The sequence below is a fragment of the Chiloscyllium plagiosum genome, chromosome 18, assembly GCF_004010195.1.
Source record: "Chiloscyllium plagiosum isolate BGI_BamShark_2017 chromosome 18, ASM401019v2, whole genome shotgun sequence".
Lineage (NCBI taxonomy): Eukaryota > Metazoa > Chordata > Chondrichthyes > Orectolobiformes > Hemiscylliidae > Chiloscyllium > Chiloscyllium plagiosum.
Genome location: NC_057727.1, coordinates 43,196,918 through 43,213,733, shown reverse-complemented (window position 1 = coordinate 43,213,733; position 16,816 = coordinate 43,196,918). Strand labels below are relative to the sequence as shown.

The 16,816-nt window shown below is 40.0% G+C and overlaps 1 protein-coding gene across 2 annotated transcripts in view; it reads left to right on the top strand.

The window, feature by feature from the left end:
* Nucleotides 1-16,816, top strand: part of tafa4b (TAFA chemokine like family member 4b) — a 333,573-nt gene that overhangs the window by 246,082 nt on the left and 70,675 nt on the right. The window lies entirely within an intron of this gene.

The window sequence follows — 16,816 nt, the reverse complement described above, 5'->3', positions numbered from 1 at the left end:
ACTTGTAACCATGTTAAATTTATGTACTGTACTTATATATATTCTGCTCAGAGGAGATCTATGACAAGCTCAATAAATAATTAATTTTCCTGGCCCTCACTATGTGAACTTGCGTTTTATTCTTGTTACAGATTCATCTCTTCATGAAAAAACATCAGCAGCATCTTGCAAATCTGTGTTGCAATGCTATTATTAGCAATCAGGAAAGTGGCCTGTACCTTGCTTAGGATATCCCTCTCCTAAACTGTCAGAATAGCGAACTCTGATAAATATTTTCTGCAGTAGGTTTAAATGTGGAAGGGATAGGAAAGGATTATGCAAAGATGTAGCCTTCAGTGACTGCTTAAGTGCGTATCTTAAAAATGCAGGCCACATCGTGGAGTAGAATATGACGTTTGGGGCAGGAGGCTTTGAAATCTATCCTATTAATGTTCTGTTCCTTTGCATTAATCTAAAGCTGCAGATTTTTTTTTAGATTTTGATATTCAGATTTAGAATGTATTCCTAAAAGGCAAAAAAAAAACACCAGACATTTTGAAGCCTTGGGCTCTCTGAATTATCCAAGGCAAATCGCTGAGTTACAAGTATAAACAAAGATAGTGTTGAATTACCTGAACAAAGCTGGTGTAGCTAGTTTGCCTGGGCTCAGTGGATGAAAATAAATTCAGAATAAACACCTTTACTTTAGGTGAACAATAATCTCGAAATGGGAAGTAATAAAGAGACTCACAGACCTTAAATTCTGAGTGACAAACTCTGCTGGACCTTCACCAACAATGATGCATGTTGCATTTTGCATAGAATCCTCTCTCTAACCCTTCTGGAGAGCCCCTTAAAGACATTAAAAGCCCAGCAAATCTCTTAGACATAAACTCCTTGAATGTGTGATCTGCAGCTTGCAAATCTGTGTCCTCCAGCACAATATAGCATATAGATTTACAAATCTCCTACTGCTCATGCTGAGAAGATACAGTTTTCTGTTAACAATGTGATGCACACACAAAAATAACTAATAGACTCTTCTTGGATCTGTAGAAATATTGGGCAGAGCTTTCTCCTTTTTGTAACTAAGTCTGGGGACAGGCATGATAGCTAATGCACTATCCCGATAGCTAAGATACTCAGCCTCTCCCATGCTAATCAGCTTTTCTGGGCTGACAGGCAAACAAGGGTAGGTTTATCAGCTATTGCAGACCTTGACACTGGCTTCCTGGATTATCAGAAGTTGCTGGCTGATCAGATGTTGACAGCTTCTGGCCACTAACACTGCTGGTTGAGAGCTCTTATTTGGGGAAGTCATTGGACAGGAAAGTAAGTGATTTTTATCTTGTTGAGATCTGGTGTCCCTAGGGAGATTGAAATTGGGGAGGTTGGGGTGCAAACGTGATTGGCTTTCAGATACCAACCCTTTAGCCCTAACTGTGCCTCTGATTGCGCTAGGGCAAAATGCAAATGGTATATTCTGAACTCAGCAGGCAAGTCACCCTAGTTTCCCTTTGGATAACTAGTCACCTTTCTCACCTGTCAGAGAGACATGTAATTGACATGTGCATTAATTACTTCAGGGCCTTAATGTGGTGAGTTGTGAATAAACCAATGGATCTTCTCACCCAGAACGTACTTGGTCAGGTGGCGAGGAAGGGGGATATACCTCACCAATGCCAACTTGCCCAATCATTTTCCCTTCACGCCAAGTCCAGGGAGGGAAATGCTCTGTCCATCAAGTAATGCTGTGTCCCATTTTGTTTGAAGACTACCAGCATCACTCCTTAAAATCTCTGGCTTGGATTTTGTCAAGACTGGTCATTCTTGATGTTGTAATTGAAACTGAGCACCACTTCCGCTTTCTCTCTTGTTGTCTTTTCCCAAATGATAATAACTAAATTTCTAAGTTGCCAATGGTGTATGTGCAATACATGTTCACACTGATGGCTAGGGATGCTTTTTGTTAGTGAATGCTGCAGTTGGTTGGCAATGCTGCAAATTCAGGCGGCCTCACCAAGGGATTCCTTGTCAAACTGAGAGGCTCAGCAGAATGGCTACAATATTCCTGCCCAAGTACATTGCCATTGATTTGAGAGTATAAGGATGGCGCAGTATTTTTAAAAATAAATTTCACTTGTAAAGATTACACATTTGCTGGTTTCACTTTATTTCTGAATGCGTCATTGTTATTTGTTGAGACCAGCTTCATCAGTGTGCAAATGTACAGGCTTGCCTCATAATTGGTTTGCACAGATGATTGCTAGAGAGTTAGGGACATTTCCTTGAATGTTGTGTTTTTATATTCACTCGTTATGAATATTCATACTTGTGTCCAGTTTTATACTAACCACTTTGTGGGATGAAATAACTGCACAGAGGCCGGTATCCCATCACCAAGTCACCCTTTACTTGCAAGTGCACAGTATGTGGACTTTGACCAGTTAACTCAGAGCCAGTCCCTAGATTGAGGAGATGCTCTGAATCTCCTGTTTATATCTGTCAGCCACATGGCTCAGTGTCAGGGGCCCTGGTTCTATTCCACCCTCGGGTGACTGTCATGTGGAATAGAACCAGGGTCCCTGACACTGAGCCATCCGGCTGACAGATATAAACAGGAGTTTGTTCATTCTCCCCATGTCTGTGTGGATTTCCTCTGGGTGCTCTGGTTTCTTCCCACAGTCCAAAGTTGTGCAGGTCAGGTGGATTGGCCATGCTAAATTGCCGATGGATCCAGTGATGTATAGGTTAAGTACATTAGCCATGGGAAATGTGGGGTTACAGGGAAAAGGGAGGGAGATTGGTCTGGGTGGGGTGCTCTTTGGAGGGTCAGTGTGGATTTGTTGGGCCGAATGGCCTGTTTCCATGCTGCATAAATTCTGTGACTCCCTGATTTGCCCATGTTAACAGCCTCAATCAGGAATCACATACTCAATGCAATCCACCTGGCCCTTGTTCCAATTACTGCATCCCTCCCCACCTAAGTCCAGGGATGTAGGCCTATCCTTTTTCCTATGGCTTCTCTTGAGACATTTTCAATCCACATCCAGTTTCTCTGTCTCCTATTTGGACACAGGTGGTGTGTGTCAGACCGTAGCTTATCTCTTGCACCTGAATCGTCTCGGGAGAGATTCCTCCTCTTCTTCAGGCCGTAATGCTATCAAGGCTGTGCCCACCTCAGACTCTGAGGTTTCTTTGACTGTAGGTGGAGATTTCTGACAGCATTACTAGCTGTTCTGAGGGTCCACGTTAACAGCCCAAATCAGGAATCTCATATTCAATAAGACCGACTTGACCCTTATTCCAATGACTACATGAGACCCGGCTGAACATGAGGCTTAGCTTGCTCTCGCTCCTATGCAACATGAAGAATGTTGTCTGAAAGCAATCTCAACAGCCTTAATTGAGATATTGTTGATGAATTCAAAGCCCTGTAAGGATGATGTCAGTCAATGTCCTGAAATGGATGCACATTTCAATAATACTGATACTAGATTTAGCCTCTACAGAGGAACCTCGATTATCTGGCATTTGATTAACCAAATTTCAGATTATCCTAGCAAGATTGCAAGGACCTGATGCTTGGCTGGCATTCAAATATCTGACATCCGATTAACCGAACAAAATACTCCTCGCAGTTCCTTGGTATCTTGAATGACTGTCCCCATCACACCTTTCCAATTCACTCCTCTATGTACCTGACCCCACTCCATAACTTCCCTCCCCCCAATTCACCCTTGCCAGTTCCAAGCCATCATGCAAGATTTAATTCTCCTACTCCCCTCTCTAATGATGCAGAGTTAGACAAAGAAAACCACTGACATTACATATGATTGCACAAAGCTGATGGGTACGTGCCATGTTTAATCAATCATGAACTAAGTGCCACATGATTCTCGTTTCTTAGATTCATACAGCACAGAAAAGGCCCTACAGCCAATTGAGTCTGTAGTGATATAACGACCATTAAAGTATGCTAATCCCAGTTGTGACTTATGTCATTTGTCTCTGTAGATGTGCAGTGTACCTTTGAAGTAAATGCTCATGAGGCCATCATCATGACATGGCATGCAAACTGATGCCATAAATCTCTCAGAATCTGACTGAGTTGTGTCTTCCTGCAGCATTACATGTTGAGAGAAGTGCTTGAGCCCAGTCATAGAAGTGCCTGAAATTGTAATGTGCTTATGTAGATAACTGGTAGTGTAGAAAGGTTTGATGCTTTCTTCAGTACTCCCCAACCCACACCTCATCCTTATGTTGTGGGAGCTAACATAAGTGTTACAGCATGATGGTGACAGACCATCAGTGTATGAGCTACCACATCAAATTATGGTGACATATCATTTCACATTGCCTTATCTTGAACATAGGACTTTTTAATAAAGGTGGATATTAATAATAATAACTATGGATATTCATGGAATCCAAATATGTTATAAACATGACCACACCACAGGTCAACCAAAACTTTATCTCTGCCTCTCAACCCACAACTGGGAAAGTAAAGTTTTGCAATTTCCTAATAATTCACCTCAACAACCATGTTTTCAACTTATTTGGCCTCATAATATTTTCCCTTCTTCATGACCATAGCCTTTTGCAAAAAGACTTTTAACGCATAATGGGTAGTGCTGTTTACATATATCTATTCCAAAGTGTAACAAGTATGTAAACCCTCAATAACTTAATAGTATTTTTTTAAAAATGAATTATTAAGTGTCAACTTAATTGGCTTAGTTGGTTGTGTTCTTCCCTCTACATTAAGAGATTGTGGTTGAAGCCTATTCCAGGACTTGAGCATATAATTACTTAAAGTAAATAGTGCAGAATCAAGCCATTCAGGTGAATCAGTCCATGTCATTGTTTATGTTCTGCATGAACCTTCTCCCACACTTTATCTAACCTAATCAGCATAATCTTCACTTCCTTTTCTCTTCATGTTTTTTATCTAGTTTTTCCTATATAATTCAGGCTGACAGTATAGTGCTGAGAGAATTATATTGTCACACCTGCCACTTTACAGATTAAATCCTGACTACTTATTCAGCTAGATATATTTAAAAACTCCTATAGCACTATCTGAAGAAGAGCTGAGAATTCTCCTAGTATCTAGGCTGGGGAAATGAACACATTAATCTCATCTGTTCTTTGTAGGATTCTGCTGTAAACAAATTGACTGCCATGTTTGCCCACAAAGCAACAATGACTGCATTTTAGAAATAATTCACTCATCATGAAGTGCTTTGCGATGTTCTGAGGACTGAATAAAAGAGCCATCTGAATGCAATTTCTTTTCACTACTTATATATAAGAGTCATCTTGTTTTCTCTGCCAATTTCATATGTTATCAAATTTTATTTAAGCCATGGACCAATAAAATTCAGATTGTAAATCCTATCAACACCCAGATACTGTCTGAAATAGGTACAAAAATTGACGCTATAGACCACCCAGTAATTCCTGATATTTTCATGCAGAAAAGTAGTTTGCAGCTTGATACACAGAGGCATCATGGTTTAAAATCTGTGACCTCTATGTCTCCTGTGAAAAGTGTAACCTGCTGTAATGTGAAATGTTCACACAGAAACCTTCATTACAAAGCATCAGAGTACCTTGGAAAAAAAGAAAGTGGTGAGCTATATTTAAGTCTTTAACATCAGTTGGTTTGAAATGGTTAAATCTGAAACTAAAACCCAAAGACTCATCCTTAGATGAAAGTGATTTCATACCTGCTAGGAAATATAAATCTCCATTTACACTGCGCATTCTATACTGGGATGAGATTGGTTAGGATCTTACAGTCATACTTGTACTTCAGAGATATAATTTAAACTTCAACAATTTTGTAATCAGTGTAAAATCCCATTTGCTATTTTTTGGCCACAGTGTATTACTGGAGTGTACTTTTATAGTGTAAGCTTTGTTGCTTTGAATGCCTTTTTCGCATTCTATGTTCTATTTTTGAAAAATGAAATGCATGTAGTATTGCTGAATATGGCAGTTTTGGGTCATCATGCATATATTTTACTTTTCCTTAAGTGATCAGGTATTATGAACTGTCAGTATAAATAGGTACAGGGGAGTCTGCATTGAAGTAAATTTGAAGTGTTGTTAATTTCCCATGTACAGCACATAAAAATTAACAGTGAAAATGGTGGAATTGTGCCAGTTTCTGGCCCAGTACAAAAAAGATTTATTAAGTACTAATTTACTGTGGCATAATTCTCCATGCTCAGTGATGCAGGACAAAGATTTAAAGTGTGATGGGCGTATTTTTGAATGGACACTTCACATTATTCAAAGAATTAATAGCAAGAAGGCTATAACTTTACTCTAAGAATAGCTACTGAATATGGGCATAAAGAGCCATGTCATAGTAGTGACAGATTGCATGAGTCTATATGGTTCCAAATAGATGTCCTCTCTGACCATTCCTTATATATAGTTTTGTATCACAAAGCCTGGGAATATTCACTCAGTTGAGCATAAGCCTGACCTTACTAGGTAGTGGCAATAGTAATGAAACTAATGGACCTAGCGGAAGCAGCAAGGAGTGCATGCATGAAGCCTGTAAAGTGCTATGGCCAAAGGATGAGGCTGGTCCAGTAAACTGACCATAGATGTAGGGGAGAAAGCCTGAAGGAGGTTTGACTGTGACAGGGACCAATGAATGCAGGATTTCAAGGCCCATCTAGGCACTGAACTGTGGAGAGGGAAAGCTGGGGCAATGCTGATGAAACATGGGAAAAGCCCACAGCAGGTAGAGAAAACTTGGCTACAATGGTGAAAAGGTTACTGTAGATCAGAGGCCATGACAGTGAAAGGAAACTGCACAAGGAAAGGAAACACATGCCAAGCTGAGAGAGCAGGAAAGAAGAAAGTGTAAATCACTATAGCCAATGTAGCAAATACACTTGGTGATGGAACAAGCCTTGCCTTTGAGACCATATAGAGGGCCATAACCAGACTGTATTAAAATAGTCGGTGCTGATGATTTAACAGAAACTGTAATGTTTCAGGTCTGTATAAAACACCAAAGACCACGTCAGTGTCTTTTTTGTACCCAAACAGCAGCAGCGCTATTTTCAATCTCATCAGACAAGGTAGAGGTGAAGAAACCATAAAATATGACAATTGAACATTAGCCTTTAACTCCCATTGTACTTTAAGGCCAAATCCCATTATAATCCAAAAAGGATTAATTGCACAACTAGGAACCAGGAAACCAGTAGAATATACTTCTACATCCTTTAATAAATGATTTGTACCACTCACAGATAATTACCAATACAGAACTTTGAGAGATGAGCTCATGTGGGACTGAATTAGCTGGATGATAAGAATGACTCTTCATTGCAGTTGTTGTACATACCCACAAAAGTTGCAACTGGCCCCTGAGCTACAGATCTTTACACAAACCTTGATGATTTTACATTACCAAAAGTAATACAATTCACCAGACAGGCCTTACTTTGCAAGTGAAAAAGACCTTTCCATCTAAGGACAGAGAATTTCCCGGGGTCAGACCATTGATTTCTGAATCAGTCCAGTTTTTAAATCGGAGGGCTGATTCACCGGTAAGACCGAAGCCAAAATGGGAACAGGATTCCACTTCTGCCAGTGATTCTTGTCTACATAGTGGTGGGAAATCTCCTCATCAGCCATCCTGCCCAACAATGCTCAGTCATCAATGCTGAATGCTATTAATGCTATAATAAAAGCCATCTTCAGATGGGTTGTTGAACAGCAATATGAAATTTCCATTGGCAGCACAAACATTTAAGAATAGGCTGCTAAATCCTACAATAAGACAAAGAATTGCAATGCTGGAGATCTGAAAAAACCCCAGAAATTGCTGGCAAAACCCAACAGGTCTGGCAACATCTGTGGGAAGAAAGCAAGTTAACATTTTGAGGCCAGTGACTCTTCTTCAGACTATTTCACTATTTCAAGAGTAAAAAAATTCTCTTTCTGTAGTCAAGGACATATTTGCTTCAGTTTGAATTGGCTATGATACAGACATTGGCGTTTTGGGACTTCACCAGAATGTAGAATTGCACCCAACGACAGCAGAATATACTTCTACATCAGGATCTAAAGGAAGTTCTTGTATAATACACTGATTGCAGACTTACTGAGAAGTTCAACCACATCAGGCTTATCTTGACAACAGCCTCATCGCTGCTAGGAAGAACAACTAAGTAGATACTCCATGTCCTTATTGTGCTGCTAACAGTTGAGCCTTTAGTCCAGCAGTTGCTTTTGTGCAGTTTGACTTCTGCAATGATTGTTTTGCTTTACTTTATTTAATGTTCAACTGTATGCTTTTCTAAGGTACTTATTGACTGTAAAAGTGTCACAGTTTGGTCTCTGCTTCTTTAATTAAAGAACATTTGCATGCTTCCATGGCTTGCTGATGGAACTCAATTGCGGACTTCAGTAGACATATTTTACAGAGTAACAATCTTGCAATAATCTATATTGGCTTGATCCAAATGGGAATTGAGTATCGCCTTTTCCCTGGACAGGTTTTCATTGACTGCCTACAATGATTGTTGAATAACATTAGCAGACAAATATAACCTTCTGCACTTTTTCCAACAAAAGGGTCTAAGTTTTCAAAAGATACAGCATAAACTTCACTATTATTGATACTATAATTGAAGAGAATAGTAAGAGCCAGGGTCTTTTCATCCAACAGATCATCTGACTCTGCAACAATATCATGCTCTTCCAATTCATTCTAAATGAGCAAACCAAGATCCAGAGCATCATCTTGTGGCTGGTCACCAACACTCTTAGTGCATCCCTTTCCTGCTTTTTGTACATTCTGTTCAAAGAGAGGTGAAGAGTATCCAATAGCTTTCTATGATCCTAGTTGCAGTGGTTCCTCAGTGAAGATTTGCTTACTGGGCCAAGAGCAATGTTCCATCTAAACTGTGTGTTTGTATGGCCATACAGTCATTGGGAAATTCTACAAACATGGCGTGCTAGTGCTTTTTTTCTGTGAAAGCAATTGCCATGCATGGGCTTTGAAGGTCCACACAACAGAAACAGACATTACAGGGAATATTGATCAGAGGTCAACGTTAATTGCTGCTGGCAGCTTTTGAAGAAAGAAGGTGAATAAAGAAGGTTCGAAGTTATGCATGCAGTTAGGTTTAATAAAGAACACTGCAGATTGAGAGTGACACACATGACATTGTGAGCAATGCGATTGACCCTTAACTGCCTCTGGGCAATTAGGGATGGGTGATTGATTCTGGTCTAGCCAGTGATGCCCACATCCCATGAATGAATAATAAAAAAAATACTAATCTCTCTCACATTGCAGCAAAGAATAGCTTGAATCTGGTTTCATGCTCCTATTATGATGCATCCTGTAACTTGAGGTTTGAGAGAAGACCCTTGGAGAAATTGAGATTGTAACACAATTGAATTGAATCTGAAAGAGTGGATATGCTTGCCTATTTGTCCCGTTTAACATTCCTTTTCTTGTCATTAGCCACACATCAGCTACATATCAGAAATCATCATGTGGAGCTATCACTTCATCCAAGAAAAATGTAACTTGGCTCTCAATAGCACATCAACCTCTTGGACAGCAGTAAATTTTAGTAATAAAAACATAAATTGCTGACAAAATTCAACAGGTTTGGCAGCATCTGTGGGGAAAAAAGCAGAGTTAGTATTTTGAGTCAGGTGACTCTTCTTCAGAACCTCTCAGAAAACTGTCCACTTTCTTAGAGACAGCTCAGTACCTCTGCCTCAGAATCGCTTTTCAAAAACTAAAGGACCAAATAACCTCTTAAAGTGACGTTATCGTCACAACATGAATATAAGGTAGTCACGAAAATAATCCAGTAAGAAACTCGGAAGAGAAACTTTTCTACTGAGACAATGGTTAGAATGTGAAATCTGTTGTCATGTGGAGTCACTCAGGTGAAAAACAAAAGGGGAGGTTTAAGAGGTATTCTGATGGGGTTCGATACATAAAACATAAATCTCCAATGTAGACCGTTAGGGATGAATGGTTTGTTTCTGTGCATTGTAGTATGTAATCCTCAGCAAAATGAAGTAAGTGCACACTTTCTGATAAATGAAGGAATACAAGTACTGGTAGTCAATAGACCATCCCTATTGCAGGCTGTCCTTCTCGGAACTTGCTCCACTTTTCTTGCTTTGCTTCCTCCAGAAACATCACAGATAGGGAGATTCCCACTAGAAATCCATTAATCTCCTAATGGACCTATAAGAATAGAAAGCAGCAGAGCAATTACTGTAAGTGCCCAGGAAAGTTCTCTTGGCAGCTGAAAGAAAATGAAAAAGCACAACTGTTCAGAAATGGCTTTCTAACTGCTAATTCATTCTTATTACGGCTTTGAAAATACATTTCCATCCAGGAACCCTAGAGAGCCATTATGTATAGAATAGATACAGTTCAAAAGTAGCTGGGAGAATAAAATAATTACACTTCCCCTCCCTCATTTTAATATTTTAATGAAGCCCCCCAAGTGTTACAGCTGGATGCTTGACAGGAAGTATGGAATAATCTGAGGAGAAAGGGAGACATGGAGAGGTGGACAAATTATTGGAGGGAAGAAAAGACAGGATGGGAAATGATGTCAGTTAGAGAGTTACTGGGAGACAACCAATGACCATCTGGAAGGGCAACAGGAGACTTGAATCCTGTCTAAGATTGAGAAGTTTATGTTTAACAAGTTTACCAGAAGACCATAAGACCATCAGGCAGAGAGCAGAATTAGGCTATTCTGCTCATCAGGGCTGCTCCCCCGTTAAATCATTGTTATTATGTTTCTTAATTCCATTTTCCTGCCTCCTCCCCAGAACTCTGGTTCCCCTTAACAATCGAGAATCTATCAATCTCTGTCTTAAATATACTCAATGACTTGGATTCCAAAGCCTTCTCTATAGCAGCAATAAGTTCCACAGATTCACCACCCTCTGGCTCAGGAAACTCCTCTTTATTTCAGCTCTAAAGAGTCGTACCCTCACTCGAAGGCTGTCTTTGGGCCCTAGACTCTCTTCCTAATGGAAATTCAATTGAGTACAGACCCAGAGTCCTCCACTGCTCCTCATATGAGTCACCCTTCATTCCCGGGATCATTTTGTAAACTTCCTCTGGACCCCCTCCAAAGTCAAAACATTAGCTATGGGGCCCAAAGCTGCTCACAATATTCCAAATGCAGTCCAACCAAAGTCTTATACAGCCTCAGCAGTACATCTCTACTCTTGTATTCTAATCCTCTCGAAATTAATGTTAACATTGCATTTGCTTTCCTGACTACCAACTCAGCCTGAATGTTAATCTTAAGGGAATCCTGAACCAGGACTCCTAAGTGGTCAGATTTCTGAAACATTTCCCTTTTTAGAAAATAGTCCATATCTCTATTCTTCCTGCCAAAGTGTATAACCTCACACTTCCCCACATTATATTCCATCTGCCACTTTTTTGCCTAATCACCTATCCTGTCCAAGTCCTTCTGCAGCCTCCTGCTTCTTCAACACTACCTGTCCCTCAACCTATCTTGCACATTTACTAATAATGCTCTCAGTTCCTGATCTAGATTATTAATGTATAACATGAATAGTTACAGTCCCAACACTGATTTTGAGGAACTCGGCCAGTCTCAGGCTTCCATCCTGAATAAAATCCTTTGTCTCAATCTCTGCCTTCTGCCAGTCAGCCAATCTTCTACCCATTCCAATACCTTACCCTTCACACAATGGGCTCTTGTCTAATTTAGCAGCCTCTTGTGTGATACTTTGTCAAAGACCTTCTGGAAATCCAAATAGATCACGTCAACTGGCTCTTGTTTGTCTGACTTACTTATTACATCCAGATTTCTCAGGCATGACCTCCCCCTGATGAAGCAATATTGACTCAGCCCTATTTTACCATGCGCTTTCAAGTACTCTGCAGAGTACTAGAGTGCACTGATGCTTTTTTTTCTGATCATTATGTCAAACAGGACTGTTTGGTCTACAGGTTTATCAAGGGAAGTCTTCTGTGGTGATTTTGTCCCTCTTGTGTTATTTCTAGTACTGGTATTACACATTAGATACAAATAAGATATACAAATATGCCTTCTTTTATCTGAATGCATGTTAGAGGTGGCAATTTTGAACTTAAAGACCTGTGTTCCCCTGTGTTTTTTAACCTATATACCATTCAAATAATTGGTGGAATTTCACCATAAATAAGTGGTGGAGTTACAATGATGTGCATTCATATTTTCCTGCAAAATGTGGCCATTTCCTGTGCGTTATCTGGCCTTGCTTTATTGTCTAAGATTTCCATATAAATGTGTGTTTCCAAAACTGGGTTGAGGCTCCCCCCATGAATTGTATTAAATAAGATAGTCTGTATAATTAGTGATGTAAAGTAACACAGCTACTAGAGCAACAGGGAAATGGTTCTACCTAGAAGCCTCATGTACAGCCTTATCATATACATAGTGAACATATGGAAGATAACACTCAATAAATGGTAATGTTACTGATGATCTGACCTCCTGCAAACTCTATCAACTCCAATCCAGAAAATGACTAGATTACAATCATACATGGTGATGACAGATGATGGCTGTGAGTGCAAGGACAGCACAGAAAATTATAACAAAACCAAACAGCCAGTGATCAGAAGAACATGTGGAATATGTCTGCAGTAAAGAGAAGCAATGGAAAAAAAATCTAGCCCTTACCAGAGAGCTTCAAAAATGTTTCAAAGTCTGAATTTGAACTGGTATTATAGATTTGGGTGGTCCACCATGCTTTTGGACCAGCAGAAAGGCTGAGTAAGGAATAGTCCATGACCCTTGCCTACATCTTAGGTGATAATGTGTTTGACGTCTTTGTGAGACAGGGAATTAATGAAGAAATATGTGTGTATGAAGACGTTATAAAGGCATTTGATGCATACTTCAGCCTTAAAAGGTCACTAAGCTAGAATTGTGATCTTTGGATGAGGAATCCAAATTGCTTACAATGTTCATCACACCATTTGGCAGACACTTTTTTAAATTGACGACGCTTTAGGAGCACATCAGCATTAGCATTTTTCAAAGAATAGTGATATTTATTCTCAAGGGATGAGAGGAGTAATTTGACACATGGATGACATCCTCATCTATGGTCCCACTAATAACAAAACATGATGCCAGAGTGAGAGTTGTGCTGCAAACCCACAAGAAGCAGGACTTACTCTCAAAAACAAATATAAATTCTCACAACCAACAGGAATTTCTAGGACATATTGTACATGTATCCGAGCATATGCTGAAAGTAATTTAAGTATTTTTAACATCTTGCAATAGCACAGCATTTCAGTGATTTATGGGAATGGGGAATCAAGTGGTCAAGTTTTTAACCTAATTTGCTACATATTAATAAATTGCTGCATTAATTGTTAAGGCAAGAACAAACGTTAGAAAGAAAACCAACGAATTTCCTTCAACAGGATAGAAGAAACACTAATTTCACCAAATGTATTGGCTTATTATGATTCTGAGCTGCCTACAATAGGTGCCATAAATATATGATTGACTAAACTCAGAGCAGTATTTTTCCAGATTTGGAGAGAAAGTAAATTTGACAGAAATGGTGAAAAGATACACAGTAATTGAAAAGGAGTGATTAGCTGCTACTTGGGCTTTTGAGAAGTTTGCAGATTCTATCTAGGGTCTTTAGTGCATTTTTTAGGTGCATGCATGAGTTAATTAGATTAGATTAGATTACTTACAGTGTGGAAACAGGCCCTTCAGCCCAACAGGTCCACACCGACCTGCCGAAGCGTATACCACCCAGACCCATACTCTTACATTTACCCCTTCACCTAACACTACGGGCAATTTAGCATGGCCAATTCACCTAACCTGCACATTTTTGGATTGTGGGAGGAAACCGGAGCACCCGGAGGAAACCCACGCTGACACGGGGAGAATGTGCAAACTCCACACAGAGAGTCGCCTGAGGCAGGAATTGAACCCGGGTCTCTGGCGCTGTGAGGCAGCAGTGCTAACCACTGTGCCACCATGCCGCCCACTGTGCCACCATGCCGCCCACTGTGCCACCATGTCGCCCACATGGTGGTAATCCATTACCTTTGTATGAGGATTCCAAATTGCTTACTACGTTTGATTGCAGAACTATTGGCGGGATATGGAAGGGCCCTGGTCTGTGGCTTAATTGACTTTTATTGCCAGATCTGAGCTTTGAATTGGAGATCTGGTAAATTATATATGGAAAGTTGTTGATTATAATTTCTTGTTTCACTTGTACTGTACTTACACTCGTCCCTACTCATTCCAAATCTGCTGCAGTGAGACTGGCGTATGTGTGTAGATGAGCAAGAAATTGAGTCTGATGAATAAAGAACTGAACTTCATGAATACTGCATCATAGGATAGTCACAATATGTTCCACATAATTCTGTTTTGAGGCAATATTTTATGTCATCTCAGTGTCACGTGATATGCTAAATTATGTTGAGAGATTGGTCATGCTTTCAATCCTCTGACTCGATATACTTCAAACATTACAGCAGGGTCACTTGATTGAAGGTAAAGTATCCTGCCAGAGTATGGAGTGTTGTGAAGTTGGTAGGACTGCCAAAATCATCAGTATATTTTCTGATCAACCTGTTCAGAGATGTTAGTGCACACCTCTGGAGCAGGTGGGACTTAAACTCAGGCCTTCTGGCTCAGAGATGGGAATCGCAACCTCTGCCCCACAAGACCTCTTAAACTGAGAAGAAATTATTTCAAGTTGCAATCCATTGAGAAGAGCAAAGGGAGCCACTGATGGTACCTGAAATACAATTTGAACATCTCAATGGATCTTTTTGATCAGATGTAAGTGACGGAGGATGTTTGTTGTTAAATACTGTTCCAGGTGGAAAGATGTGAAACATCCACACGTTGCTAACTCTGAATTATCATTTTGTTACTGAAAGAAATTTGTTAGCACATGCAAGATTCCAGACCTTGTACTTTCAAATAGTGGCCCACAATTTGCTAACCGATACCTCAAGCAGGTCACAGACTCTTGTGGGTTTTTCCGCATGACCAACTCACACAGATACCTGCATGGGAATAGTGAGGCTGAAAGAGGAGCAAGAATAGCGGAAACTTAATTAAAGAAGAATAATGAAAGCCTCCCACTGAGTTAGAGTTCTATGCTACTCCTGAATGGTCTAGCCCCTTGTGAATGTATGATGGGAAGCAGACTATTGACCTAACAAACTGCACTACTGCTGATACATACGCATTGCCTCATGGTAGCAGGGAAAAATATGGAGGATGAGCACTATGCACATCAAACAATAAATTGCAATCAAAGCTATAGAGTACACTATTTACCAGAACTCCAGGTCAGGGGAGTCAGTGTGGATTCATGATCAGAACTGAAAGGCCACATTCTTGAAAACCATCACGTCTGTAATGTCTGGAAACTAAATGGTGCAAAGGAACAGAATTGCTATAGTTTCTTACAAGAAGGGACAAACCACTCCCCTCACAGAAGCTTAAATGTTCCTCATACTCCAAGGAGTAAACTTTTGCTTTCACCACTTGGGTGATAATTTGGCAGAACGAATCACCTACCCTCCAAATACACTTTATTCTCAATAACATATTTAAGAAGTGCTTTGCAAGGGTCTTTACAAGAATAAGACAGAGCAGAACATAGATTCATGTAGGAGATATTAAATCAGGTAACCAAAAATTTGGTCAAAGGGATACATTTTATGGCGTGTCTTCAAGGAAGAAAGTAAGGTCAGGAGGCAAAGCGGTGTCGGGAGGATATTTCAGAGTGAGGTTCCCAGGAAACTGAAGGCAAGACTGTCAATGGGCACGGCAATTAAAATTGTGGATGTTCAAAAGGCCAGAATTATAAAAGAATAGCTTTATTGTAATATTGTGAAGTTGGAGAAGTTAAAGAAGGTAGGAAAAAGTGAGCCCTTGGAGAAATCTGAAATCATAAATATAATATTTAAATCACAGCATTACTTGATGAGGAATTAGCACAGGTCAGCAAGTACAGAGTTAAAAAGGGAGAGGATTTCAGAGTTCAGACATGAGCATCAGAGTTTCGGATAGTCTCAAGTTAACAAAGGGTAGAAAATGGGAGACCAGCCAAAAACAATTTGAAACAGCTAAGTTCAGAGATACTGAAGGGACAAATAAGGGTTTCATTAGCCGATGAGTTGAGGTGGGGCAAAGTCTAACTGTCTTATGGGGGTGGAGAGAGGCTTGTGGACGGCATAAAAAGTAGGTAGGAAAAGGTGATCGTCAAATATGACACCATGGTTGCAAATAGATTGTTTTAATCTCATATGAATATAAATGAAAATTTACCTGTTTACCCCACTAACCACCATAGCCATGACCAATGGATCCTTCATGTGAGGGGGCACTGTCCCAAAGTTCAGAGACTACCTGCCTCCTCCATGCCTCCCAACCCATCCACCTTGATCTCGTTCATTGTCCCATTAATCTACCTGTACATGTCAGCTTTGACCAGCCTTTCAAAGCTGCTTTTAATGCTTGAACGTTATCCAGCTTAACCAGGTTGTGTGTGGGAATGCTTTACAAATATAAAATGTTAATATTGCCCTTCAGTTGGATTCTGCAGGAAAACTGTTCTTTTAGTTTCTCTGCCACAAAACATGCTTTGAGGCGAAAATCCAGGCCTCAGCAACTCTGAAATTACGGCCTCTGCATATGGTTTAACATCAGCAGCCAATGGATATATTGGCTAAATGCCTATTAAAACATTTGAACAGTGTGAAACTGGGATCATCGGAGGTTGT